At 37.0% G+C, this 26842-nt stretch overlaps 1 long non-coding RNA gene across 1 annotated transcript; it reads right to left on the reverse strand.

Annotated features, from left to right (window-relative positions):
• Nucleotides 1–923: 923 nt before the first annotated feature.
• Nucleotides 924–26377, reverse strand: LOC115292768. The gene is made up of 2 exons (XR_003909119.1): nt 25913–26377; nt 924–1281 (listed from the first exon to the last, which is right to left on the reverse strand). It is a non-coding gene; the product is annotated as an uncharacterized LOC115292768 (long non-coding RNA).
• Nucleotides 26378–26842: the final 465 nt, after the last annotated feature.

The raw sequence follows: 26842 nt of genomic DNA on the forward strand, positions 1-26842 counted from the left end.
TTAGTATCATGTGTACACAGAGAGGGACTATCCACTTCTCTGTAACATATATTCCCTGAAATAGCACCAACCCTTTTGACTTCCATATCATATTGCCCTGATATCAGATCCAGTGGAACTGGGCACTATCCCTGACACGTCTCCTTTTACCTTGGCTGCTTTCTAGGTTTCTAGGTCTCCTGAATGGCTTGCTAGGGATGCTTATCTGCATATAATAAAATTTAATTCCTTTTTAAAACTATATTCCATGGGGTCATTTTTCCATATACATTTGCCTGCCTTAACATTTTGAATTTTCCTCTTTAAGCAGTTTAGATAATTGCATGCTATATGTGTTTTCTTAAGGCACAAGAGAATATATTAATGTGTTTAATTTTAGACATCCATTCATCCTATGTGGTAATAGGGTAGTCTTTAAAATGTGTCAATCTATCTTTTACAATTATTGGCTTTAGTTGGTTTTCCACTTCAGAGTTTGTGTTTGGATTAAAAATTAAATATGCTTTAACTCTTCTCATTATACCCTTTGCATACATCCAATTAAATTTTACTAATTAGTTTTCTACCATCATTAATGTTTAAATGTTGTATGTTTAGGCAAAGTCACTATTAACTTCCAACTATTCATATTGCCAATTATCCTACAATCAGGTTTTATTTCACTATGCTGTTCTTTCTAATTATACACACACACACACACACACACACACACACACACACTGGATACTGGATTGTCTCTATAACTGGAAAGTAACTTAATGTTGAAGATGTGTTTATCAGATTTATCATTCAATAAGAAATTTTAGAGGGAAAAAGATAATCCTTAAGTGAGAAAAAGAAAAATCTGTTCACAGTTACTATTTAACAACATCAGGAATTTTGACTCAAATGACTAATTTTCTCTATATCCATATACAACACTGTAAGTGCAAGAGAAATTTTATTCTTCAATTGTACTAGAGCTTCACAAAACCTATGTAAAATTTATCTTGTTCTAGATATGTAAAACTCAAGGAGTCCAAATCTCTCTTCAACATTGGATATTTGTATATGCTCAGTTGACATTATGGTGTGTCTTTTTTCATAGAAAAAGAAAACCTTTTTAAGTTCAGGTTTACTGTTAGGCTTAATATACATATTAGTGATAAACATATTCTTTTCTTTGAGTAATTGATAGCCAATTCACATTGTTCACTGAGGTTGCATAAAGTCATGAAATTGCAATGAGATGATAAGCTTCTTGAGGATCCAGACTATGTCTTGTCTTCTGCACTTCTTCATCTGTAAAACAAGAGGATAGGTCAAGATAATGGCTAGTGTTTTGCCCATCTCCACAATTCCACTTCTTGACTTTGCCCTCCAAAATCTAGCACCATATCGAACTTTCAATAAATACTTAAAAACATAGCAATGAGAATGGTGTTACTGTATTCCACTGATTTAAAGACAGACTTTTTGTTTCACATTTATCATCTCTGAAATCAGGATGCATTTATAATCGATGATGTGTCAAAGTTCAATTGGCAGTGGGTTCCTTATTGGTTTATTGCCCCCTATTAATGGCATAGACATTAATGATGCATCCTATAATAAAGGGTGACATAGACTGAATGAAATATGGCATTTATTCCCACTTCCGTCCAAAAAGAATTTGAGTCAGTTTTTCAAAATCTATAAAATCAGGTAAAATGAATAGATGCGATATGAAAAAACTTAAAAAGCTGAGGTAAGGAATATTAAAAAAAATAAAACAAAAACATACTACAAAGTCTTGTCATTTTCAGCTGTAGACCCCAAATTTGGTTCTGTTTTTCTTGTTATCCAAAGCAAAATGAGAAATCAGAATGATACTTTCTTCCTAGCATGTTTAAAGTAGTGGTCTGTATAATATTCTTTAAAATGCAATAAATATGCTCTACACAATCCAATCTCCTATATCAAGAGCTTTTAGGATCTCAGAAACATTCCTTCCCTCTTTCCCATGCCCTGGCAACATTTTTCTTTCCTTTATACATTTCTTATCCTGACAACAATATGTCTCATTTGTCACTTCCTATTAATTTCAGCTTATCAAAAACCCAAAATTTAGTGTTTTGCAGTAACAGAGCAGTAATTAGAATTGCATGTGCTACAAGACCAAACACATCCCTGACTTTATGGTCTTTTTCTCAACTTCAAATTGATAAGATTAGGATGATGCTATTTTAGGCCTAGAACTTGAACAAATGGTTAATGTTTAGAAATACCTTGACGTGTCACGTTTGTTGTAGAGACTATCACAGCAGTAAGTGTACTTAGAATTTGTGGTTATTTATTTTGTTTCCTCCCATCATAGAGTATATTGATATATGTGCCTAGATGCTGGTGTTTATCATCACCTTGACAATGTCCATTAACAGGCTGTGGAGAAAATATCCATCTGGATGAAAGTGACAGTGTCACAGGCTCCAACTTATGGCTCAGTTTTATGATGGAGCCACTAGGTTGTAGTTGTGGTGCCTCAATGAGGCAGTCCTTTACTTGCTTAGTTAAAAAAGAAATTTTCAGTTTTCCATGTTACATGCAATGGAATTATGGGCTAACTGTATTATTTTGCTCAAAGGATTTTTATTTGCACCGAAATATTTTAAAAACCACATTAAGTAATTTTAAATATTTGTGTACAGCTTTTTGTCAGGTCTAAAATAGCATCATCCTAATCTTATCAATCTGAAGTTGAGAAAAAGACCATAAAGTCAGGGATGTGTTTGGTCTTGCAGCACATGCAATTCTAATTACTGCTCTGTTACTGCAAAACACTAAATTTTGGGTTTTTGGTAAGCTGCAATTAATAGGAAGTGACAAATGAGACATGGTGTTGTCAGGATAAGAAATGTATAAAGGAAAGAAAAATGCAGATTAGATTTTCTTTATGATAATTATATCAGATTAAACAGTTGACATATCTAAATGTACTCACTTTTTTGAAATTATACTAGTTATATACTTTAAAATTTCTTCTGATGTTTTATTTTATGGGAACGGATGCATGGGAAGTTGACGATGCTGAATGATATTTACTAAAACTCAATACAAGATTATTACAACATTTAAAAATCATTTACCTCTCTTTACACAAGACATTTTGTATAGTTAGGATACAATCTGACTGCGGACAACTGTTTAATTCATCTTGATAATAAAGAAATAGAAGCTGTTTTCCTGTAGGACAATTGGTTCTTGTAACAGAAGTATGTGTCAGTTGAAGTACATCTGTGACACAGCCTCTGCTTCTGCTGCACATAAGGTTATCTCTGTGTCGTTTTAACTGAACATGAAATGGGATGTCCATGGCAATTCAAGGCCAGCGGTCCATGTGATTCTATAATTACTTTCGCCACTTGACTTTTGTGGAGTCATTCATTATGAGGGTGGGCTTATCTTGTCTTACCTCCATGTCATTAGCAATGTTTTAGTGTATTAGTGACCAAATGCAGGTTTAACGGTTCACGATTAGAGTGGGCCAGCTGCCAGGGCAATGTGTGGGATCTGAAACTCTGTTTAGTGAACTTCTATTACATAAAACAATAATATTGGAATCATGATAAATGAACTTTTTGTCCTAATGAGTATGATACATGGAAAGGAAAGTGCCCTACATTAGAAAAAAAAAAAGCCAATAGGATGGCTAACAAATTATAAATCATTGCTATTTTCCAAGTTAAAATAAATTAATGATGTAACATTACCCTGTCTTCTCATTGTAAAAGTTACAAATCTGACTAGTTTAAGCTTTCAAAGGGGAAAAGAAAGAAAAAAAAGAGACTGATCTAAAACCCAATGCTAAAATGTGATGATTCTAAGTGAAATGGCCTTCGTTCTGAGCTCAACTGTTTTGGATCAGTGGTTCATTTATGTGAACTTAGTGTTTTATCCAGTAATGTTCCTTAGCTTTCCATGCCCTGTCCCTGATCTCCATCCCCCTGCCCCCAACATCTCACTTGGTCTAACTTTCCCTGGTGATGGTCAAAGTGAAGGGGATATGTTAGGGGCAAGGTTGAATTTGAATGATATTCTCTGTTGCAAAAATAAAGGAAGCTTCATTTTCTTTTAAAACACAGTTTGTTTTTTTCTGCATAGCAATTGCATTTTCAATCAAACATGAAAAATATTGTTTATTTGGTAAGGGCTAAAAAAAACCTTCATTGAGGACATCTCAAATCAATTAAACATCTTGAAGTTTATTTGTTTTTAATGCTATGGATTGTTTTCAGTTAGGAGTTAGACTGTAAAATGTATAATTAGGTAATTTCATGGTAGCATATTTAAAAGATTTATGAAATGTGAGTCCTTTTGGTTTCACAACAAATTATAGGAGAAATAATCAAACTTTTAAATTTAATCAGAGGTCAAGAAAATAAACTTAAGCATTCCATGACAATATTAATAAGATGTCTAAATTGCATGAGTATGAAATTCGGAGTGTGGAAATGTGAACGGTACCAACCAGCTTATTATACAAAACCAACAAGTTGCCATTGCAAGGAAAACCAGTTCTTTGGTGTTTTGGGCTTTTTGTCTACATTGGCATCTATGAAATCAAATGTTTTCAGGTCACTGGTAAAAAATGGAAGCATTAAATTGGGGGGAAAGAATTGAATTAGTTCAAATTGAGTCTTAATTAACCTGAAAAGATATGTTAACCCTTTTAATCCATACCCAACTAAGGATTGCATGCTTTACAGCATGACTGGAGTTTTGAAAAGCATTTTAAATTGATGAATGCATTCCATTCCACTTAGGAGTATTTATCTAACCACAAAGAGTTGATTTTATCAACTTTTTTTTTTTTCGGTAAGAGAAATAAAGCACTTAAAACTTACATAAAGGAGGGAGAATCAAAGAAGTAGTATTTAAACTTTTTGGCTGGGAACAATGGTTAGATTTTGCCTTTCTTTGTCATGTCCCACAAATAACCATGAGGTTCACAGAAGAATTTTGACCCTTATTTCGGCTAAAGTGGAAAAGAATTGATTCAAACTAGTCTCCTGCTGAAAGCAAGTTGCCCTAGATAACGGCCAAAATCTAGGGGATTTTTGTGCATGTAAAATCTCTTAAAGTAAAATCATGTGTTGCATTAAATTAAATGTATGTTATTTTGGCCATTTTTTACATTGGTGAATTTACTGAAAGGTTTATCGTTAAGTATAATAAATGCAATAAATGTTACATCATTTTTCATAGAAGACATTTCAGAGAAAGTTGGGTCCAAACAGTGTAATAATAAATCAAAATGAGCAAAAAACACCAAATAAATCTTACATAAATAATCTAGATCCAGACTGATGTGTAAAAGGAAAATTGTAGAGACAGTGCAATGGGACCATGTAAATCATTTTTAAAGAATCAAGTTCACAGCTGGTTGTCTGGACGTGGGCCATACTTTATTATCTGAGAATGTTCTCTTCTTCTTTCACTGATTTTGCAAATGTATTACAGCATTTCATTTGTCAGTCCTAATACTGAAAGGTCATCTAAGCCACATTCTATCTTACAAATAATATCATGTGAGTGGACAAAAGTCTCTGCCAGCAGGCCCCAAACCATGTGTAAATGAGAGGGCAGCTCGTTGATAGTGCTTCATTCAAAGGGAGGGTCATGTGTATTGAGGAAAAGTATTTCAGAGAGGAGATCCAGGTCTATGGATTTTAGTGGTACTTTTAAATGTACACATTTGAGTGTAACCAGTAAATAAAATATCTAGAATTATTTTTCTAGAAGTCTATTTTTATTATTCAAAAATATTTTATATTGAAAAATGGACAAGACTTCCTTTCCAAAATTTGTCTATGGAGCTGCACATATAGTTACAATTGCTCAGTATGGAAGAAAAAAGACAAACAGTGACAGGCACTGAGTTAAAATGACTGAAAAAGGTAAAACGATAATAAGGGCAACCTGGTTTTTTTTTTTAGCTAATGGTATCAAATGTAATATTGAGAAAATTAAGTAGAGGAGTTTTTGTTTCCTTATTCAAAAGACATTTGTGAAACAGATGTGTTACTAAGAAAATGGGACAGTGAACAGATATTAAATTTTATTGATTTATTGTACCAAATTGTATTGGAAATTATAACCTAGTAATATAACTGTGTTTAAAAATGTTTCATGAACAGTAACAATCTTGAATTTATAACGAAACAAATTGAGTCCTGAATTATAGCCAAGTGTTTGTATTTAACTTTAAGCAGTTTTTCTAAACCAAACCAAGTTTAACGAGTATGATTATTCCTTTCATTGTTCTAACATTACAATGTCTATAAGGGAGGAGAATTTACTTCATTATAGGGAAATTAAATAGAAGAAATGAATGCACCTGTTAGTTGAGACTGTAAATCTTACAGTCTCTTTGTGTTAGAAGGCAGGTACAATGTATACTCATAGTTCTCAAACTTAAGCATAGATCAAAATCATTGGGAGCACTTGTTTCTATACAAGACCCATGTTTGGAGTTTCTGATTCAGAAGTTCTAAGACTGAGCTGAGAATTTGCATTTTTTAATAAGCTCTCTGGCACTGCTGATTCTGCTGGTCTGGGGACCACTGATTTATTCTAACTCTCTCACCCTGCCCCCCCAAAAAGAGCTTTATTTTTTTTTGTTGTTATTTATTTATTTTTTAAAGTTAAATGATTATTGTTTGAACCTGTCTCTTATAAACTCAGGTCAAGGGTTGGGACTCGATTTAGGACTTCAATTGGCATAATGATATATTGATGTAATCAGGCTTTGCCTGTGCAAAGAGCTCCACAGAATATGAATAACTATATGGTAATTGTATGTAGCTTTCCTAATTCCTGGGAAGATAATTTCCTATGGGAGACTGCCCATTAAAATATTTTTAGCATGAAATATTTTGTAATAATTCAGTTGATATTTATTGTGCTCACTCTATGCCTTTTTTTTCCTTCTTTTGTTTTTTGTTTTTTTTACATTTATTTCTTTTTTAAAATAGTTTATTGTCAAATTGGTTTCCATATAACACCCAGTGCTCTTCCCCACAAGTGCCCTCCTCCATGACCACCACCTCCCTTCCCCCTCCCTCTCCCCCTCCCCCTTCAACCCTTGGTTTTCAGTATTCAGTAGTCCCTCAGGTTTTGCATCCCTCTCTCTATGCCTTTTAAGTGTTTTCTAAATGTTGCTTAACAAATCCTGACAATTGTAGATAGAGGAAGTATTGCACCTTATGGGGTGGAAGTAACTTGTTAGTAAATGGCAGGGCTGGGGCTTCTAACCATTTTCTGGTATTGTCTCCATTCCTCATTGTATCTTGAGAAATTGGGCAGATATGTCTTGGGAAGTTAGTTAAAATGAATCAAGAAGATCTTGTACTAAGGGAGTATTTATGTGTCTATGCTGACTTCTAACTCTCTTTATTAGAGCAGTAGTATTCAAATTAGGGGCCAGTGACTGGGTGAGTCACTTGAGGCATTGGAATGTAGAAAGGATTTATTAACATTTATATTAATTTATATAAAGAAGTGAAATCAAACTATGAATTTTTAAAGATATGGATAGGTATTGTTGCTTTCACTGGATTCCCCCCACTCCACAGCTGGCAATCATGTCATTCCCAGGGGATGGACAAGAAGAAGGAGTTTCAACGTGTGGGGGTGGGGGGGATGGAGGGCGGGAGACCCTGACCCTGACCCTGACCCCCGCCTTGGTCTTTAGATGCACTACTCTTAATGTGGGCAAGTGTATTTATGAATGTTGTGTTTTGTTCTGTTTTGTTTAAACTCTCAATAGGTAGCATAACAAGATTTCTGGAAAAGAATTAGTTTTAATCTAGTACTAAAATAAAGAGCAAGTAACTCACAAGAAACTGCAAAACAGACCCTTTTCTTCCTGCAAGATGGACGCTTCCTCAGCCACCTCACATGGTCAAATTAATGTTGAGCTAATTGTACTCTGACAAGGAGTTTAACCAAAAATATTCAGAATTGTCAGGAAAGCTATTTGTCATTTGGATTTATATCTAGTATTTTAAAATCATGAACCTTGCCCTAAGCTACTGTCTTGAGATATTAGATATTGATTGAAATATATACTATATATTATGTAATTTATAATAAATAAATATGTATGTATTGTATGTGCACAAAAGTTTTTCTTTTTTTTCCTGAGAGCAGTAGATAACTAAAAAAAACTTGGGGACCATTTATCACAATAACGAATTTTTGTGCGTCGTAAACAAAAATTCTCAAATGATCTCTATTGATTTTGCTCTCTGATTTAAGCAAGTAAACAGTTTTTTTTGGCATGAGTGAAGTTACCCTAACGTTGGTTGTTTATGTATAAGTCTCCTCTGTAAAATGGGGATCTGCAGAGGGCTGTTGTGAAGATTGAATACGTTAAGGCATAGAACATGCTTAGCACAAGGCTGGCCTCATGGTAAATGTGCTTTAAGTTGTTAGTTCCCCTATCTCCTCTGTCATATCACTGAAAGAAGAAGAAGTTGTATTATTTGAGTAGGAATTTGGTAGACAGGTTAGTGGTTTCCATGCTCCAGTATTTTTGGGATACCAAACAGGGTCTAGGAACTAGCCCTTTAATGACTGAGAGTGCCATGAATTATCTTGATCATAGAATTTGTTTGCACTCTCTAATTCTCCGTTTTTAACCTTAAAAGAAACTCCTGAGATGCTCAACAAATCCTAACACAGTGGTATGTAAGAGAAAAATAGAATATGGAGAACTCATTTAAAGTTATACTATACTTTAAAAGAAATTGTTTCTAGGGGCTTAGAAGGATCTGAAGGGTTATGATTAAATTTCAAAATGGCTAGTACATTTCTATCATGGAAAGGCCTTTTGACACAAGTCTAATAGCTGTCCTTCTTTCAATCAATTTTAGATTCGCATAATCTGAAAAAAAGATCAGGTTCTTGCAAAGTAGAAGACTCCAACATATTGCTATCATATTTGCAACAAAGCTGGTACAAATATGCAAGATTTCTTTGCAGATATTAGCCTGACTTAGCTCCACTGACTTCCTTTTTGTTCCCCCTTTTTTTCTCCCCAGCTTTATTGAAATGTAGTTGACACATAACATTGGGTAAATTAAAGGTGTACAATGTAATGGCTTGATGCACGCATATATTGTGAAATATTTAACACAATAAGGTTAGTTAAAACATTCATCATCTCACATTATTACCTTTATTCATTATTGTTATGATTTACTTTCAAAGCAGCTCCCAAGTATACAGTATATAGGATACAGTATTGTTAACTGTGATCACCATGCTGTATATTAGATCCTTGGAACTTACTCATCTTATACCTGAAAGTTTGTCCCTTTGACAAACATCTTCCCATTTCCCTCATCCCTGGTAACCATTAATCCACACTCTGTTTATATGACTTTGACATTTATAAATTCCATATATAAGCGAGATCATACAGTATTTGTGTTTCTCTGTCTGACTTACTTCACATAGTTTAATGCCCTCAAGCTCCATCTGTGTTGTCATAAATGGGAAGATTTTCTTCTTTTTTATGGCTGAAAATATGTGTGTGTATGTGTGTATGTGTATCCCATTTTCTTTATGCATTCATCTGTCAATTGATACTTAGGTTGTTTCCATGGCTTGGCTACTGTGAATAATGCTACAAAGATCATGGGGGTGTAGATACTTCTTTGAGATAGTGGTTTTATTTTTAACAAAGCTTATTGGGGTACCTGGGTGGCTCAGTCATTTGAGTGTCTGACTCTTGGTTTGGGCTCAGGTCATGATCTCATGGTTTGTGTTCGAGCCCTACATTGGGCTCCATGCTAATGGAGCACAGCCTGCTTGGGATTCTGTCTCTCTCTCTCTGCCCCTCCCCTGCTTGCTCTCTACTTCTCACTCTCAAAATAATAATAAAATAAACTTTAAAAAATTTAAATTTAAATTTAAAAAGTGTTTATTTATTTATTTTAAGAAAGAAAACGAGAGAGAGCATGTGCATGAGTGGGGGAGAGGCAGAGAGCAAGGGAGAGAGACAATCCTAAGCAGGCTTTGCACAGTCAGTGAAGAGCCAGATGTGGGGCTCAATCTTATGAACTGTGAGGTCATGACCTGAGCCAAAATTGAAAGCCCAGGTCCTTAATGGACTGAGCCACCCAGATGCCCCTGTAACCACTAATTCTTTTATTTTTTTTTAAGTTTATTTCCTTATTTTGGGAGAGAGAGAGATTGGGGAAGGACAGAGAGAATCCCAAGCAGGCTCAGAACTGTCAGTGCAGAACCCATAGTGGGGCTCAATCCCTTGAGCTGTGAGATCATAACCTGAGCCAAAATCAAAAGGCGATTGCTCAACTGACTGAGCCAGTCAGACTCCCCTAACATAGTGACATTATTTCTTTTGGCTATATATCTGAAGTTAGGATTGCTGAATCATATGGTAGTTCTATTTAAAAATTTTTGAGGGACCCCCATACTGTTTCCATAGTGGCAGCACCAAGTGCGGACTTCCTTGAGTGGTTTTGACACCTCTGTCAACGCTGTGCCATATTTCGTCATAGCTTTCGGAATTTTTATGTTTCAAAGCTTTATTGCTTTTATTTCTCATTTGAACTGACTTATTTTTTTACTAGGAAAGCTGTACTTTATTTGCTGTTTAATCTAATACATATATTATTCCCTGTCTTTCATATTTGTCTCCAGACAACCCAAAATATTTTGCCTCTGAACAACCTTAAATATTTACAAACATAAGAACTATTGAGAAAATGTCACCATTTGCCTTAAGTGAGCCCTTCCTTTCTGTAATGGATCAAATGCAGCCAGTTGTTAACATTTAACATTGGATCGCACTCCAGTGAATTTACATCTGAACAGCATGAACCATCTTGTGTCCTACTTAATAGTGTATTGCCACTTTCTAACAATTTCTCAAATAGTCATATTTTCTTCTATAGTCATGCATGCGACTTCTATGCTGGGATTGATTTTTCTTTTACCTCATTGTAAATAGCAAGATAAACAACTTGTGGACTAAATTCTATGTAAGTGTGCGTACTTTAAATAGGGTTAAAGAACTCCTTAATGTTGATATTTCTTTAGCTTGGCAGTAAAACAAAATCAATGCTAATTTAATAGGAGCTCACAAACCAAGTTTTGCTTTCATTGCCCTTTTAAAAAGAGTAAAGGGCTGTAGTTATAAACAGAATTAGTAATTGCTTGGTTGATATGCCTGTTGAATAGCAGATGATTTTTATTCAATCTATTCCTTTTAAAATCCATTACCTTAATTTCAGATATATTACCTGATAACAAGACCGTTGATCAAAATGGTTGCATTAAACCTGCTTATAATTTTGCAAAATGATTTTTAATTCTCCCTAAACACCGTTCCTCCTGGCAGAGGAAAAAAATTGCTCGTGGGTTGTTCAAAATTGGCTCTGTTTTTCTTAGATGATCTTTAATTACACTTTAAAGTGGGATTTCTTTATGGGGAATTGAAATTCTGCTTGTTAGAAAATTACAGAGGGTATTTGGGGATCTGCTATTAGCTGCAGGAACAAATAGAGAGATTAGTAAGACAAATGATCAGTAGCCTAAAAAATTACCTATGGGAGACCATTATTAGCCCAGGGAAGATCTGGCCATGGTCACGAAGGTTGCCTAAGTGATGAGTTTATCAAACCTGTTTTAGAAGCTGCTGAGAAGAGAATAGGAAGTTTACATTAGCCACTAGGAATCAGTGGAGGAGTCATCTTGGAGATTAATAAATTTAGTGTGCTGTGTTTTCAGGCCTCAGCCTCTACCAACAAGTGATCGAAGCTAGAGTTAGAGGTGAGGGAAGAAGCAGCAGAAAACCATGAGCCCAGGCCAATTGAGGAGAAAAGGAGAGAGGTTTTATGGTGATATTTTGGAGCCAAAAGTTAAGATGGAAGGTACACCAAGAGAGGGGAAAAATAAATGGAATGTCTTGTCTCTTTTGAGGCATCCAAAGGTGATCAGAATTTGGGGTATCCATCTTGTCACTAATCTTTTCTGAAAGTCTCCCATGTCATAGTGGCTTAGGACCGAGAGATGAGAGAAATCAGAGATGATTTGCCAAACACGTTGGCTAGCAGTTTTATTGAAACAAAATGAACATTTCATAAACCAGTTCTTTAGCTTTTTTTCCAGATATTCATATTTCTAACATGAAATATGAATAACCTCTGGGCATATATATGTAGAGCTAGAGAAAAAGGAACTGAGGGTGAGTTAGGGGAATGAAACCATTGAGGAAAAGGCCAGGAATTGTAGAGTAATTAAATATATAGCCCTGTGTTGTACCTGACATTATGACCTTCTGTAAGGTTTCACTCTAGTGCAGAAAGCACAAAGATCCCTTAGAGACAGGTTTTGGGTCAGACAACCTATTCATCCTTCTGTATTGACCATTTGAAAACTTGACACCTTAATAAAATATCATCACATAGTAGGTGTTCAATAAGAATGTGTTGACTCAATTAATGATTAAGTAAGTTTATAGATAACTTTGTCAGACAAAAATTAGTATTATTTCTAAATGGGTTGATTTTGAGAGGTCACTGTGTTAAAGTTTTTATATACAGGGTTTTTTTGGTCTTAAACTAGAAATGAACTTTTGTCCTAAAATTTACAATTTATTTTTAGTCATTGTGTATATATTTCAGAAAACTCTGAATATATCCATTTAACTTCTTGTTAAATGACTACTCTGGGGAAGGCACCTCATTTAGGCATGGGCGGATATAGAGAAAACAAAACTTGTTCTGTGCCCTTAAAAAACACACTAGTAATATTTGCATTCCAGTTTTTAATTTGAATCATAGACAATGATAAAACATAAGGCTGGGGGTGGGTATATTGAAAGAAATAGACATTGTACCAGCTATAATCATGTCAAACGAATCAATAGTCTTGATCAAAATAATGGTCGATAATGCTTGAGTTCATCACTGTCCTTCTGGGTGTTGTCTAAGGAGATTTGTATCTGAAACTGAGGTCATAACGACGTAGGTCTTGGAAGGTTTGTTTTTCATGCACCAAACAGCATCAAGTTGTCTGCTGAAAGTTTAGGAGGAAAAAATGATAGCATTACTAACAAAGTGGAAGAGACAATTCACTAGGCTCTTTGTTGTTTATTGATGTTTGCCTTCTGGACTGGTACTATGTCTTATATCTGTTTGTTTCCATCTCCTATAAATCACAGAGTTATGAGAAATTAATATTTATTGAATAAATATATGAAAGGCTGTGGACTGCCTTTATTTATGTGCTTATAAGTTTGTAACAAGAATATTAGCACGAGCAAGAAAGTATTTTGTGTGGGGGTCACTGTGTCCTAAAAATGCTACAGAGGACACGGGCAACACTGAGCCACTTCTGAATGGTCTTCGTCAATGTTCACATTTACCAGATCACACATTGTACTGGGCACAGTGCCCCTTTGCTTCAAGATGAAATGGCTCTGCCTTTCTGAATTCTGAATAAAATTCAGGATTTGAGTGGGGAGCTTATGATCTCTTGGTTAAACCATAGTGTCAATATCCATTAACTTTTTTTAAACAAAAAAACTGGCTTATTGGTGTTCCTTATTTCTGTCTTTTCCCCCATTCCCCTGAATTTGGGTAAACATAAATTAGAGAGAGACATTCTGCTCACTCACCATATCCACACACATGTGTGTATGCAAACACACATACACACACATACACACAATCACACCAATACACATAGAAGAGACAGACCAGGTAATGGGTGGCAGTGGGGGTAGGAAGCCATTAACATTTTTTGGTAATATTCTTGTGTCTGAAAAATTGTAATGTCCATATTTGACCAAGGCCATAATGGTACCCTAGTCATTTTATTTTTGAATTGATTTAACTTCTGAAATACTCAGGAATTGCTCAACTGGATAAGCCATTCCGGAATGGTTTGAAAAGTCTTAGAACCAAAGCAGGAAACTTGAGCCTCAGGAACTTTAGTCTAAATTGCTATGGGACATTTTCTTTTTGTTACCATGCAGGAGACCAACACAACTTTAGTTTAAGTTGTAGCTGGAATTGTTCTTTAAAAATATGACTGCTATGCACCTACAAATACATTATTTTGAAAAACTTTGGAATTTAGTTCTATTATTGTTAACTTCATCTTTGCTGTAAGAAATTGGACCAATCTGTGGTAGCAAAATATTATGCTGATGGAAGGCCCGAGATATGGAATTTATGGCATTGGTAATTTATGATGCCTACAGACGCTGGTTACAGGTCCACCCTTGCACAATGTTCTATTCAAAGTAACCTGTAAACAGTCTTAGTTTGGTAACTTAATGACCCTCCAGCACCTTCAGATTGACCACGTACATTTCCAAAGTTTGTTAGAAGTTAGAGCTTTGATGAATCATCCAAAAATACTGAATCTATCTCCCTATGAGACCCTATGAGACTATGCATTTATTGTTTCCTTTTTTAAAAAATCCTGATAGAAATATACTACTTTGAAAAGGCTGTGAGAGTCTTCCTAGCTTAAATGGTAGTGGCAGAAGGAAAAACAAGGTACCATGTTTACCATCAGTAATTTCCAAATTGTTGTGTCTTTCAGATGGTTTAGAGGAATTAAATTACTACAATAAATACCATTTTGAAAATGTTTTCTTTTGGTATCCAAAGGCATCAAATTAAAATCTTCATTTTGTGGAATTTTAACATAACCCACATTTTGGTGGTGGTGGGTGGTGCCCATCACAGAGGGTTTTCACTTACTGTTATCTCTAAACTCAGCAATGGTAACTGACCACCAGCGTTGTTGTCTTGGGGGAGATAACATTTCCCAGTTGTTCCATTTACCACTTCTTCCTTGTTTCTCTTACTTGGCACACCCCTTGCTTTCAGTGTAACTAAACGGTAATCTGTGTTGACTATATCACTTGATAAGAAAGAATAGACTAACCTTATAGTATGTAGCATCTCTATCAATTAGAAATCAACTTTGAGCTTCAGGATGACTGTCATCAGGCCTAGAGGAAGAGAACAGCCACTAAGCCAGCTGCAGAGAGGCAAAAGTCCTTTCCTGAAATAAAAAAGCTCTCATATACTAGTTTTAAGATGGCTAATTAATTATTTATTATTAATGTAGAAATGGAATTATGGCAAATGCAGATGAGTGCGTAGATTCCAATATTGGCCTGTTTTACTCAATGGATAGTCAAGAAATGGACAACTGCCCATCAGATCCCCCCACTGCAAAGGAGCTTTTATATGCACCCACAAATGCAGCCCTCCCAACACTCCATATTGGCTTTCAAAATATGTCTTCTTAAGGTGTGCAGGTTTAATAAAACTTCCATCAAATTTTGGTGTTGCAGCAGCCCCAAACAATCAACTTTTAGGGACTTGTGAGGCCTCACCTGGATTTGCACAGCCCCAGAGCCAGACGGAGTTTTTATTAAACCTGATCTCACACTGTTGAAGATGTTTGTGGAGTCAAGTGAATGAGCAAGTGGAGTCATTCCACAGTGGGGCAGATCCAATTGGCAACCCTCCTTGCAGGCAGCCCTTCAGCATTGCTTTCCTGTTGTATGTTGCAGTGTTTACACAGAGTTTTCACAGAAGGATTCATTTAGGATTAACCTAATTGAATAAACACAAAGCTGCATAATTTATGGACCAAAATAGTTTTTCCTGGTTGGGTTGCTGACTAGCATTTCCCTTCTCCCTAATGGAATATTGTAAAGACGCATATTGTTATAATCAGAACTTCATCTTTGAGTCCATTCAGTTCATTTGCATGATATGATTTTATTATAAGCCAGATGTATAAATAATTGCTCATGAAGAGAGCCTTTTCTTCAAGTAATGGATATATATATATATATATATATATATATATATATATATATACATATATATTCATTTTTCCCCAAACAGAAATGGCTAAGTCTAGTAGCACAACCTATCATTATGGGAATTATACTGAATTCTTGTTACGGTTTCCTAAAAAAGGTAACTTATGAAAATAATAAGTATTGTGGCTTAGATTTTGCTAATGAGATAGGATAAATAAAAGAGCACATGCTGGGAAGATGTGGTAATTTATTTAAGAATCTAGAAAATTAGCCATCATGGTATTTTTCCATTTAAAAATGCACAACGATTCCCTATTGCCTGTTAGATCAAGTTTGGGCTTCTTGTGTTTCAAGAGCTTGCATAATCTGGCTCCATCCTAACTGCCCAGCCTGAATGACCTTGCTCATTACTACATGCCCTCCATCAGGGATTGATGAGCAGTGATAATCACTCCCCATGGGCCCCACGTATGGCCTCATGCCTCATTTGCTGAAAACACATGATGGCCTTTGCACCTGCTGGTGCCTCCACATTGAATGCCCAACTTCTTGTGCCTGCCAGTTTAAATCTTAGCCATCTTACAGGAGCTTCTCAAGACCCATCATCTCAGCAATAAGAAGCAAATGCTGATATTTCTCCCATGGTAAACTTTTGTTTCTGTGGGTAGCCCGAAAAAAGGCCTTTCAGAGATATGTCTATGTTCTAATCTCCAGAACCTGTGAATATAATCTTATTTGGAAAAAGGTCTTTGCCAATGCAATTAAACAAAGAATTTTGAGATGTGGAGATTATCCAGGATCATCTGGGTGAAACAAGGCCATTGCCAATGTTGTTAACAAGAGAGAGAAAAAGGGAGATTTGAAACACACAGAGGAAAGTTGGCAGTGGGACCATGGAGGCCGAGATTGGACCGATGTAGCCACAAGTGGAGTAATGCAGACCACCAGAAGCTGTAAGAGACAAAAAACCAAATTCTCCCTAGATCCTTCATGGGCAGTGTCACCTGCTGACACCTTGACTTTGGACCACTGGCCTTCAGAATAGTGAGAGAGTAAGTTTTTGTTGTTAAGCTATCAACTTTGTGGTAATTTGTCATAGTAACCACAGGAAACTAATACACCTTCTTTAGAAAGTACTGTGCACATACTCTGTTTGGTAGAGGTCAAGTGCCAAATGGTACCCTAATGCTTCCCATGTGGCTGCTGTCTTCCCAGATAGAGTATAAATTCCTGATAGGATTTCAGAAGTAAGTGGCACCGACTTGGTCATAGAATGTCACTGAATTCTTTTGGTATAATTTATTGGTTATTTTTAATATACTGGAATAAACAAAGTGCTGGTTGTATCTCAGTCATCTGTTGGTGATTTATGTTCTTGCTTCAGGTGTATAGTTCATCTCCATAATAAGACTGTATATCTAATACAATGTTTTCTCTTAAGCTGGCTGTTGCAAGAGTGTAATAAATGTAGGCCTTGGATATGCCTTTGCTTTCTAGTTCAATCTCCTCCTCATCTGCAAGTACTCTCTAAGGTGACTTTTTGGTTCCAGGGTTGCTGACCCATCTGCAGTCCATTCTCATCTGTTGCAGAATGTCAGAATTATGGCTTGCTCCTGATCATATTCCTCCTGTTCTCAGAGGAGGCTTATGAGGTTGGAAGTATTGTATGTCGGTTTAGAATGCTGGGCATATGCAACTCAAATAGGGTCAGCGAAATTAGCAGGTATAGGCATCATGCAATGCCACACCTCTGGAGGGAATCCTTGCATTTTTCCTTCTGTCCAGGGCTCACTGGAGCAGTGCTCACAGTGACTCAACATTCTTTCATGGAACATGGATAGATGGGGAATAAAGCTCAACACCCTACACTGATATTTTTCTGACAGACTTTAAAGATGATTCATTTATAGGGAAGCTGAATTTTCAAGAATTAATTCTTTCAAGTTCAAGGTTTTGGGCCCCATTTTTATTTGGCTACTCACTGTAACTTTTATTTTGTCACACATGTAACTCTAATGGTAGGAAGTATTGGCTGGTTCTATCATTTAGGACTTTATAACCTTCTCTGAGGTGCATCAATATTTAGGAATCTGAATTGCAGAGGGAAAGTTCATCTAAAGATTTATCTACAGGAGATATAAACTAGAAATGTTGGTTCACCACAACCTCTGTCTTGAGACAGAGATGAAAACAGTTGATCAAATTAGTCTACAACTGCAACATAAGGATATTAAATAGTAACCCACAGGGTTAGTCTACAGGGAACTTTAATAATGTTTCTAATCGGGAGACTACTAGTATTTAAAAAACTAGTGGCTCCCCATCTGTCTGTAGAAGAAGGACAGTTTACATACTGTAGAAAATAATCACATCCCCTTATTCTGCTATTTATGCTGTCTGCAAGTGGGTCCTCTTGGTAAGCCAGTGTGTGGGTTCTGGGGTATTCCTAGCATGGCTTCTGGGGGAGGAATCATGTAAACAAAAGAAAGTTCTCTCTTATTGCCTTGATAATAAGACAGCATTTCCTGATTTACTGATACCACAAATTTACAAATTTGGAACTAGGTAGACCTCCTTATTGTAGTACATTTGTTAATTTCCCTTAGAATGAAGAAAGCCCTTGCAGGGAGAGGTCTTTCGCTATAAAATGATTTTAATCCTTTCTGAATGGTGGCCCAACTGGTTTAATTCTTCAAGTAGAGTTAAGGTGGAATGGATTCAAAGAAGAGTCCACTTAATTTATAAAAAGCAGTAATTTGTGACGACCAAAGTCATTTAACTGGCTTCTGAGTATTTCCTCAAAGCCCTAAATTAACTTTCTTCTCAAAACTACAGGTCTGAGTCTCTTAATCTGTTGTTCTCTAAGAGGAAGAGAGGCTATAGGGGTAATAATTTTTACCACTAATAAGGACCATATTCAGTATAGACTGAAAAACTTTAAGAATAATTGTAGACATTTTGTAGCATTTATTGGCTTATCAATGTGCTTTGATTCATATATGGGAACTGTCACTTAGGCATGCCATCCGATCTTGATCTAGCCTTTTAAAGTTCCTTTATAGCATTTGCTAACATACCACATCAAAAATCACAGTGGGCAAATCAAATACCATTCTTAAGCAGCACAGGAAATGGCTCCTCTGTTTATAATCATTTCTAATGATTTTCTGTGGTTCTAAGATGAATTTGATGGTCACTACCAAATGCAATATATACTTTACATTGCACTGATTCCAAAATGTCACTTAGATTTAACATTGCCTTAGGATTCAGGGATGACTTCATAGAGGAGGTGATAGTTGAAAAGTAGTTTTTCCAGGCAGATGAAGGGTCAGAGAGAACTCTGGTAAAAGAAACAGCATAGTTATATATAGTAGGGAGAGAGCCTGGTACCCCGGGGCACTTTAAGCCTTATAACTAGAGCCTAGAGTAGTCCTGAACTGTAGTCCCAGGCTCAGTCTTGGAAGATCCTAGTCCCTAGTCCATGGCTTTAACTCTTTAATTTTTAAATTTTTATTTATTTATTTTTGTTTTTAAGGAGAGGGAAAGCAAGAGCTTGCATGTGCACAAGTTGGGGAAGGAGGAGGGGGAGAAGGAGAGAGAGAATCTCAAGCAGGCTCCATGCTCAGCACAGAGCCTCACATGGGGTTCTACCTTACCATCAACCAGGAGATCATGACCTGGGCCAAAGTTAAGAGTCTAGAGCTTAACTGACTGAGCCACCCAGGTGTCCCTTTAGCTCTTTAAATAAGTGTTACATTTACTTGCTTTTCAGTTCAGAGAATTGCTTTGGTCTCTGCTGCTCATTTTATGTCCTAAACCTGACTTCATTTCTATGTGGGTTCCCTGAATTGTATTCCTTTTCCTTCCAACAAATTCATTCCTCCTGGCCAGCTTTAGGGACAACAGCCAGGATGGAGGTCTCCCAGGATTTTGATCAAGCCTTTCCTTCAAAGAATCTCTGGCTTTATTGAGTTCCTGTTGGGTGCAGTCTGCAGGCCAGTGACATCTGTCTTGTCGACTGTGGCCTGGACTTCATTTCTTGTATAACTGGAATGAGGATCCAGTATCCAGGAAGTAAAACTCACAGCAAAGGGGCAGATTACTGAGATCCTTTCTTGCTAGGTTAAGGTATTTGGAGTCTATCCATAGTGATGGTGAGCAACTGGGTGAATCTATGCAATATTAATGAGAAGCTCAATATCCATTTCAGAAAGATGACCTTGGTGGCTTGGTAGATAGTGGACAGGTGGGGCGAACAGTTAGGAAGCTGTGTTAGTGTCCAAGTGTGTGTCAGTGCTCAAGTAAGAATTGAGAAACAAAGGTAATGGTAGAGAGAATGGGGAAAAAAAGGTCGTTACAGAGATCTTAAAACATTAATGAAAATTGTTGATTTGGATATTAAAAGAGAGGAAGTGGGAAAGAGTGAGGCTAAGAGAACTTGGAGAGTTATGGCACCACTGTAGCTGGGAACCTAGAATGATTATCAAGTTTAAGAGGAGCTAATGGGGCAATAATGGACTTAGTCGTAGACATCTTGAGTTGAAGACTCCTGTGAAGAATCCAGGTGTAGCAGTCTAGGAAGCAGCTGAACATATGAATAGAGGAGGCTATTGGTACAGGTCTATGAGTTGTCATGACAACTGAATGTTATTCAGTCCTTAAATGATAAAGATTAAGTAGCAACATGGGAACATGAAAAGAGTAGGATATAAAATTGTTTTTATTTTGTGATTTCAACTATGCAAAATTACATTTGTAAATGGACAAAAGTGAGAAGGAGAAATGGAAAAATTAAACATAGCAGATTTGTTAAGATGGTAGGTTCTTTCAAAATTTAATTATTCATGTCCCACCTCTTTCTAAAAAGAATGCGTGATGAAGCTTTGTTAATTTTATTAAAAGATTACTTCTGTTGTTATCGTATTTTTTGTATGATACATTAAAAATTAAGATGAGAGGGGCACCTGGGTGGCTCAGCTGGTTCAGCATCCAACTTCAGCTTAGGTCATGATCTCATAGTTCATGGGTTTGAGTCCCCTGTCGGACTCTGTGCTGACAGCTCAGAGCCTGGAGCCTGCTTTGTGTTCTGTGTCTCCCTTTCTCTCTGCCCCTCCCCCATTTGTGCTTGTCTCTCCCTCTCTCTCAAAGATAAACATTAAAAAATTTTTTTTAAATTAAGATGAAATATCATAGAAGAAAGAACTTTGTGGATTTCCATGTGAATAATTATCATAATATCTACACCGTTTTTGCTTAATTTTAAAGGAATGATGTTTTCCTAATTAGCTCCTAGTATTTTCTTCTAAATGTCTGTGTTAGTATATGGTTTCTCTATATCATATGGAAGATCACAGCAGGTCAGGAAATTTCCCGAAAACTCAGAATACGAATAAAGTACAAGCTAAAAGAAGTGCTGGATGAAATTTGTTTAGATTATAAGATCTATTTATTGTACCATCTCTAGATGCCAGGCATTATGGTGATGATAAGTAGAAAGAATAAAACGTACTCCCTATCTTCAGGCATCTTAGAGTTTAGTGGAGATAAAGAGTAATTAGCAATTATTTTATAGTTAATGAGATCATAAGGCTTTACCTACCCATAATTCCAAGGGAACACACCATAGGGACACTTAGGGCTTCCTCAGAGGAGATGGTGTCTGCAATAGCAGGAGGAAGTACTTTCCAAAAAGAGGAGAGCATCATGTGCAAACACGAGAAAGCATGATGAGTTCGGGGAATGATGCAGGGCAACCTCACTGTAATGTCATTTCCATGCTTCTGCTCATTCTGATGGAGAGGGGAAACGAGGCTAAATGCACAGAGCAGGTCCTGCATGGTCTTATTTGTTATGCTCAGAGTTTTGGACTTTGTCCTGTAAGAAGTGGAGAATCACTGGAAGATTTTAGCGAAGAGGGTAACATGGTTAGAATATGATTCTGCATGCAGTGTGGTGAATGGATTGGGAGGGATTAGGAGGGGGGCCATGAGATTTGCAGCTGTTGCTATGATGCAGAAAGAAAAATTAGAGCCTGGATTCAGTATGCAGTACTGGAGACAAGAGTGTAGGGGTAAGAGATCTTCACAAAGAAGAATCAGCGATATACTTGGTGACTGAGTGTAGAAGGTGAGAGAAAGAGAAGATTGAAGGATGATCTCTGGGTTTCTGGTTTGGGAAGAGGGGGTCTCCCCATCCCCTGAGATGGGAAAAACACGGTAGAGAAGCAGACACAGGTGGGAAGATGGTAAATTCAGTTTTGGTAATTTGAGATGAAGGAGTCTATGGGATGACCATGTGATGGAAATGCCTCGGGATGGTGATATATACCAGCCTGAACTTGGGTGAGCGATATGGGCTAAGATTTCTCAGATGCAGGGAGGTAAAATTGGAATTGGAAGTTAAAGGACAAGCCAGTGCTGCTCTGTGACTAGCACACATAAAATGCTGATAGAGGCATCAGTGACTAAATTAATGAATGGAGTCATGAATTCTTGGGAATTGGAGGGAACATGAGGGATCATGTAGTCTGTAAGATTACCAGTGAGTAGGTGAGGATACGGTAAGAAGTTTGCCCAATTATACAAGTTGCATTCAGAAATCTAGGCTTTATGAATGTCTGTCGAGTTCTCTTTGTGCCTATATTGCTATGGGGTATGAATAGAAAGGAGAATTGAATGAGAAAAAATATGAAAGAGGAAACTGGCTTAGCTAGAGCAAGAAGCAGGAGTTTGCCACCAAACAATGGCAAACAAGGCCATCATCCCTGACCCTCATACCCCAGCCCTTTCCTAAAAGTCAGTTGTTCAAATTTTCATGGCCCAGCCACCATCTTGGAGCCCAGATTTCTCCCCCTTTCCTTAGGTTAGGGGGCCTTTTACCTCTGCATGAAAGTTATAAAGGTTTGCTTTGTTCTGGGAGAAATTCTGTCACCTGAACAAGTCAAAAGCCATGACTTTCATGGTTCTGTGACCCAGGAAAAGCTTCGGATTTTCAAAAAGAAAGATGCAGTTGTAATAGCTCTTTCACTGCTGTGATGTTTCAGGGCAACCTCACTGTAATGTCATTTCCATGCTTCTGAATTGTTTTTATCGTAGATGAAATGAAATGAAGCTGTTAATGACAAGCCAAATGGGAAATGCATCTGGAAGCTCTGTGTGATACACACAGGGCTGCCCTCTACTCCGTGAGAGCGACACCTTGCTTTCATTTTGCCCAGCTCTTCAAAGGGAAATGGTCAATAGCATTAGCAGATCAGGTCGGGAGGACTTAAGTCGGCTTTGTAGTGAAACTCGGTTGTTCCTCTGCTGTTGGATGCATTTGTGTTAAGTGCCTCGATCTGTTCAAATATCAGAGGAGGAATTTTGGATTTGGGTAGTACTGATTCTCCCAGGTTGGTGGGCAGTTTGCAGGATAGGTTGTATATGAAAAAAAAAAAATCAGCCATTTCTTTAAGTTGGCCTTGCTGAATCCTGGGTAAAAGTTAGGAGACAGATCTCATCAGGCTGGAAGGTGTTTTATATTATCAGAGCCAAGACTTTCCCTGCAAAGTTTGTCCTTTGCCCCGGGGAAGATGAGTTTTCTAAATGACTTAACTAACTTCTTTTTTGGCATACTGTTGCAATTGGTTCATTTCCAGGTACCAGAAAGAATGTAAATATGGAATGAATCAACTTTTTCCACATTTTTCTCTAGCAGTTCTTTTATGAAGAACAGATTTTCCATAGAGGAAATTAAAAAATACATAAAACTGAGAAACTGTGGTGTTGTTGAGGACGGCCTCATTTTCCACGTCATTTTGTAACTGGCAGTGTATTCAAATGGCATTAATATAAAGTATGGCATTTGTTTCAATTAGCTTCATTCTTCCTTGAGATGAGGAATTATCATAAATCCCTGAAATAACAGTTGACTCACAATGATGTTTGTGTCATTGCATTGGGAATTTTTATGGCTTTTTTTCCCCTCGCTACATCTAGTTATAAAAATGATTAAACTCTGATTTAATGCATTTGATATGGGCTTTTTGCCTAAATTAGGAATGGGGAGAGAAGGACAATGGTATAAGTCATTTCTCAAAGACAGACAAATTATTCTTTTTGCAGTAAATTTGGGAAGAATGATTTTTTCCATTTTAGAGCATTTTTCTACATGAAACACAAGAATTTTCATTAGCATTTGGTTCACATTTTTTCTTGGATGCCATTCTTTTGAATGATTTGAAAATATTCTTCTGGTGCATCTGTAAACATCTGAAAATTAGATATTTGGTAAAAGACAATTGATCTGGACAGCTCAAAAAGCCAGAACTTTATGCAAAGTGGTATCTGGATTGCCATCTAAATGAAAACCTCATGTCAAGCAGATGTCATAAATATGAATTCAGACAAATGCCCATTGATAGTTTTTCCGTGGTGCGTCTTAGATGGTTCAGCGTGTTACAGATCTCGTGAACTGCAGCCTGTTTGGTATGCTGAAGGCAAGTTAAAGTTCTTTTCCTTTCTATTGTGACACTACAAGTCTAACCTTTATTGTCAGGGTCTCAACTGAATTTTCTAACAGCAGATGAGTGGGAATTCATGGAAATAGCATGTGTTTCACCAGTTTCCTTTATTTCTCCCTCAGGACAAGCAGCTGTCAGGTCAGCCCCCCATCGCAGAGCTTGAAGCCATCAAGAGCAGGGATATATTTGCCTTGTTCTGAGGGCAGGCTTTCTGCCGACTCGGGAGATCACATAAATACCTTCAGGCCAGCATATCTGAGTCATCAGTGAGTGACCTCCCTGACAGGCTGAAACCACAAAATGCGACTTATGGAGCCTTCAGAGCAGGCTGCCCAGCTCTGGGTTCAGCTGAAGCAATAAACAGGAAGGGATGAATTCATTCATGTTCACACTCCCATTTTTCTGCATGGTAGGAAACTAATTCCAGAGAGTAATAGTAGCATAAAAATGCAGCCACATAACTTTTATAACCTCGTTCCCTCGAGTGCTTTACAATGAAATCCAGAGTCTTTGATAGAACTTGTTCTGTATCCTAAGTTCTTAATGATTACAGCTAGACATAATTTTGGAGAGGAAATCTGACTTTTAAAAATATGAATTTGATGTCTTCTCATTAGCAGACCTCATTTAGCTAAGGCGAGGAGGGCCAAGTTTGCTATTAACCTACCTCTCTTCTCTGGGTCCTAGGAGGTGGAGGCAGGAAAATGCTAATTTTTGTTTCCAGGTATATGTCATTCTTATATGGGGACTGAGAACTTATTTCCTTTGTATCTTTTAAGAGTGCTGGTCCTCCCATTTTTCTTCTCAATAATAATATCTAACATCTATTCATTGCTAAATCATTCACTTAGACCATTGCACTTATATCTTCAATCAACCTTATAAAATTGATATTAATATTATTGCTCTCAGGGTGAAAGCAAAGCTGATGAGGTAAACCAGAAGTCATGCTGATAAAGAGTAAATGACCAATTTTAATCCTGACCATCTGACCACAAAACCTATGTTCTTATTCATTAATTTACCAAGGCATTAAAAATGTGTGAACCAGCAGAGGGGCATACTAATTTTCCCTTCATACCAGAGGGCTATTAAACACTTATATTTATTATATAGATTTATTTAGTACATTATCACTTAAGTTTTGGTGTTTCATTTATCCACCAAGTATTTATTAAAAATCTTCTCTGTGTCAAAATTCCATGAGGTGCTGGGGATATAGCTGTGAATAAAACAAGTCTAATTGGGAATTTTTTTTGGGAATTCACAAGCCAATGGGAGACAAGGGCCATCTACACTACAGAGAGGAGAACTGAGGGTAGGGAGAACTCCCTGGTCTGGGGAGTCAGAGTAGGGCCTTTCAGGAGGTTTAGGAATCTGCCACATTTTCAGGGTGGGACAGAACGTTTTAAGTGAGAGAAGACTCATTTGGAAACTCTAAGAGGTTTGGTAGGGATGAAGTGTGAGGGCTTCCAGAAACTACCTACTTGGGTTTGCTAGTTTGGTATCTCCCTGTACCACCCTCCCATGATGCACACACCTTGCCCCCACTGTCCACTTACCTGGTAGATCCTTCCATGACCTTCATGTCTTGGTTTAGATGTTATTTCATCTCAGGAAACTTCCCCATATCTTCCAGTACTAGCCAGGTATTTGCCCGTAGCAATCAATGCTTCTCACTATCCTAACACAGTTGACATATTTTAATTGCTTCTTTACCTAGCTGTCTGCTGCTTCAGACTACAGGTCTTTAGGAGCCTGGGATTATGTCTTAAAAGCTAGCACATAGAATGTACTAAATAAATATTAGTTGAATGAATAGGCATGGGAGAGAGATCCAGGTAAGGGATAAACAGGAATGGATCATGAAGGACAGAGTATGGCAAACAGGTGCTCTTTCTATGTATACTTATGGCTAACCAACAGACATTCCCAACTTTTCTCTTTTGCCGAGTGAAATATTCACTTTCTCTTCCTCCCTTGCAGCAAAGGGTAGCTATCTGCCACAGTTCTGGTTAATGAGTCCTAAGCAGAGACCTGCTGGAAGGGCTCTTGAAAAGTGTTTGCCTTCCTGATAAAAAGAGTATTATATTTAGCATGGTCCCTCCACCACTTTGAGTGAAGAAGTGAGGGCTGCGGTAGATAGGAGCTACTTTTAATTATGGAGGAAAGGCAAAGAGAACCACAATGACTTTGGCCTTGATATCACTAAGCTGCTGAGCCAGTGCCAGAAAACCTGGACTTCTCTTTATGTGAGAAAAATAATGCTCTACTTCAGTTGTCTGCTACTTATCGCCAAATGCATTCCTAGTTGCAATACTGTAAAATGATAGTTGTAGCTGTATTTATTAAATGCCTACCAAGTATGTCATAGTTTCAAATGCTTTCCCTATGCTTATCTCAACTAATTCCCATAACAACTCTACATGAAAGGTACTATTATTATTATCATCTCCATTTTACAGATGAGAAATAGATATGTTCACTCATTC

The sequence above is a fragment of the Suricata suricatta genome, chromosome 5 (genome assembly GCF_006229205.1).
Source record: "Suricata suricatta isolate VVHF042 chromosome 5, meerkat_22Aug2017_6uvM2_HiC, whole genome shotgun sequence".
In the NCBI taxonomy this organism is placed as follows: Eukaryota; Metazoa; Chordata; class Mammalia; order Carnivora; family Herpestidae; genus Suricata; species Suricata suricatta.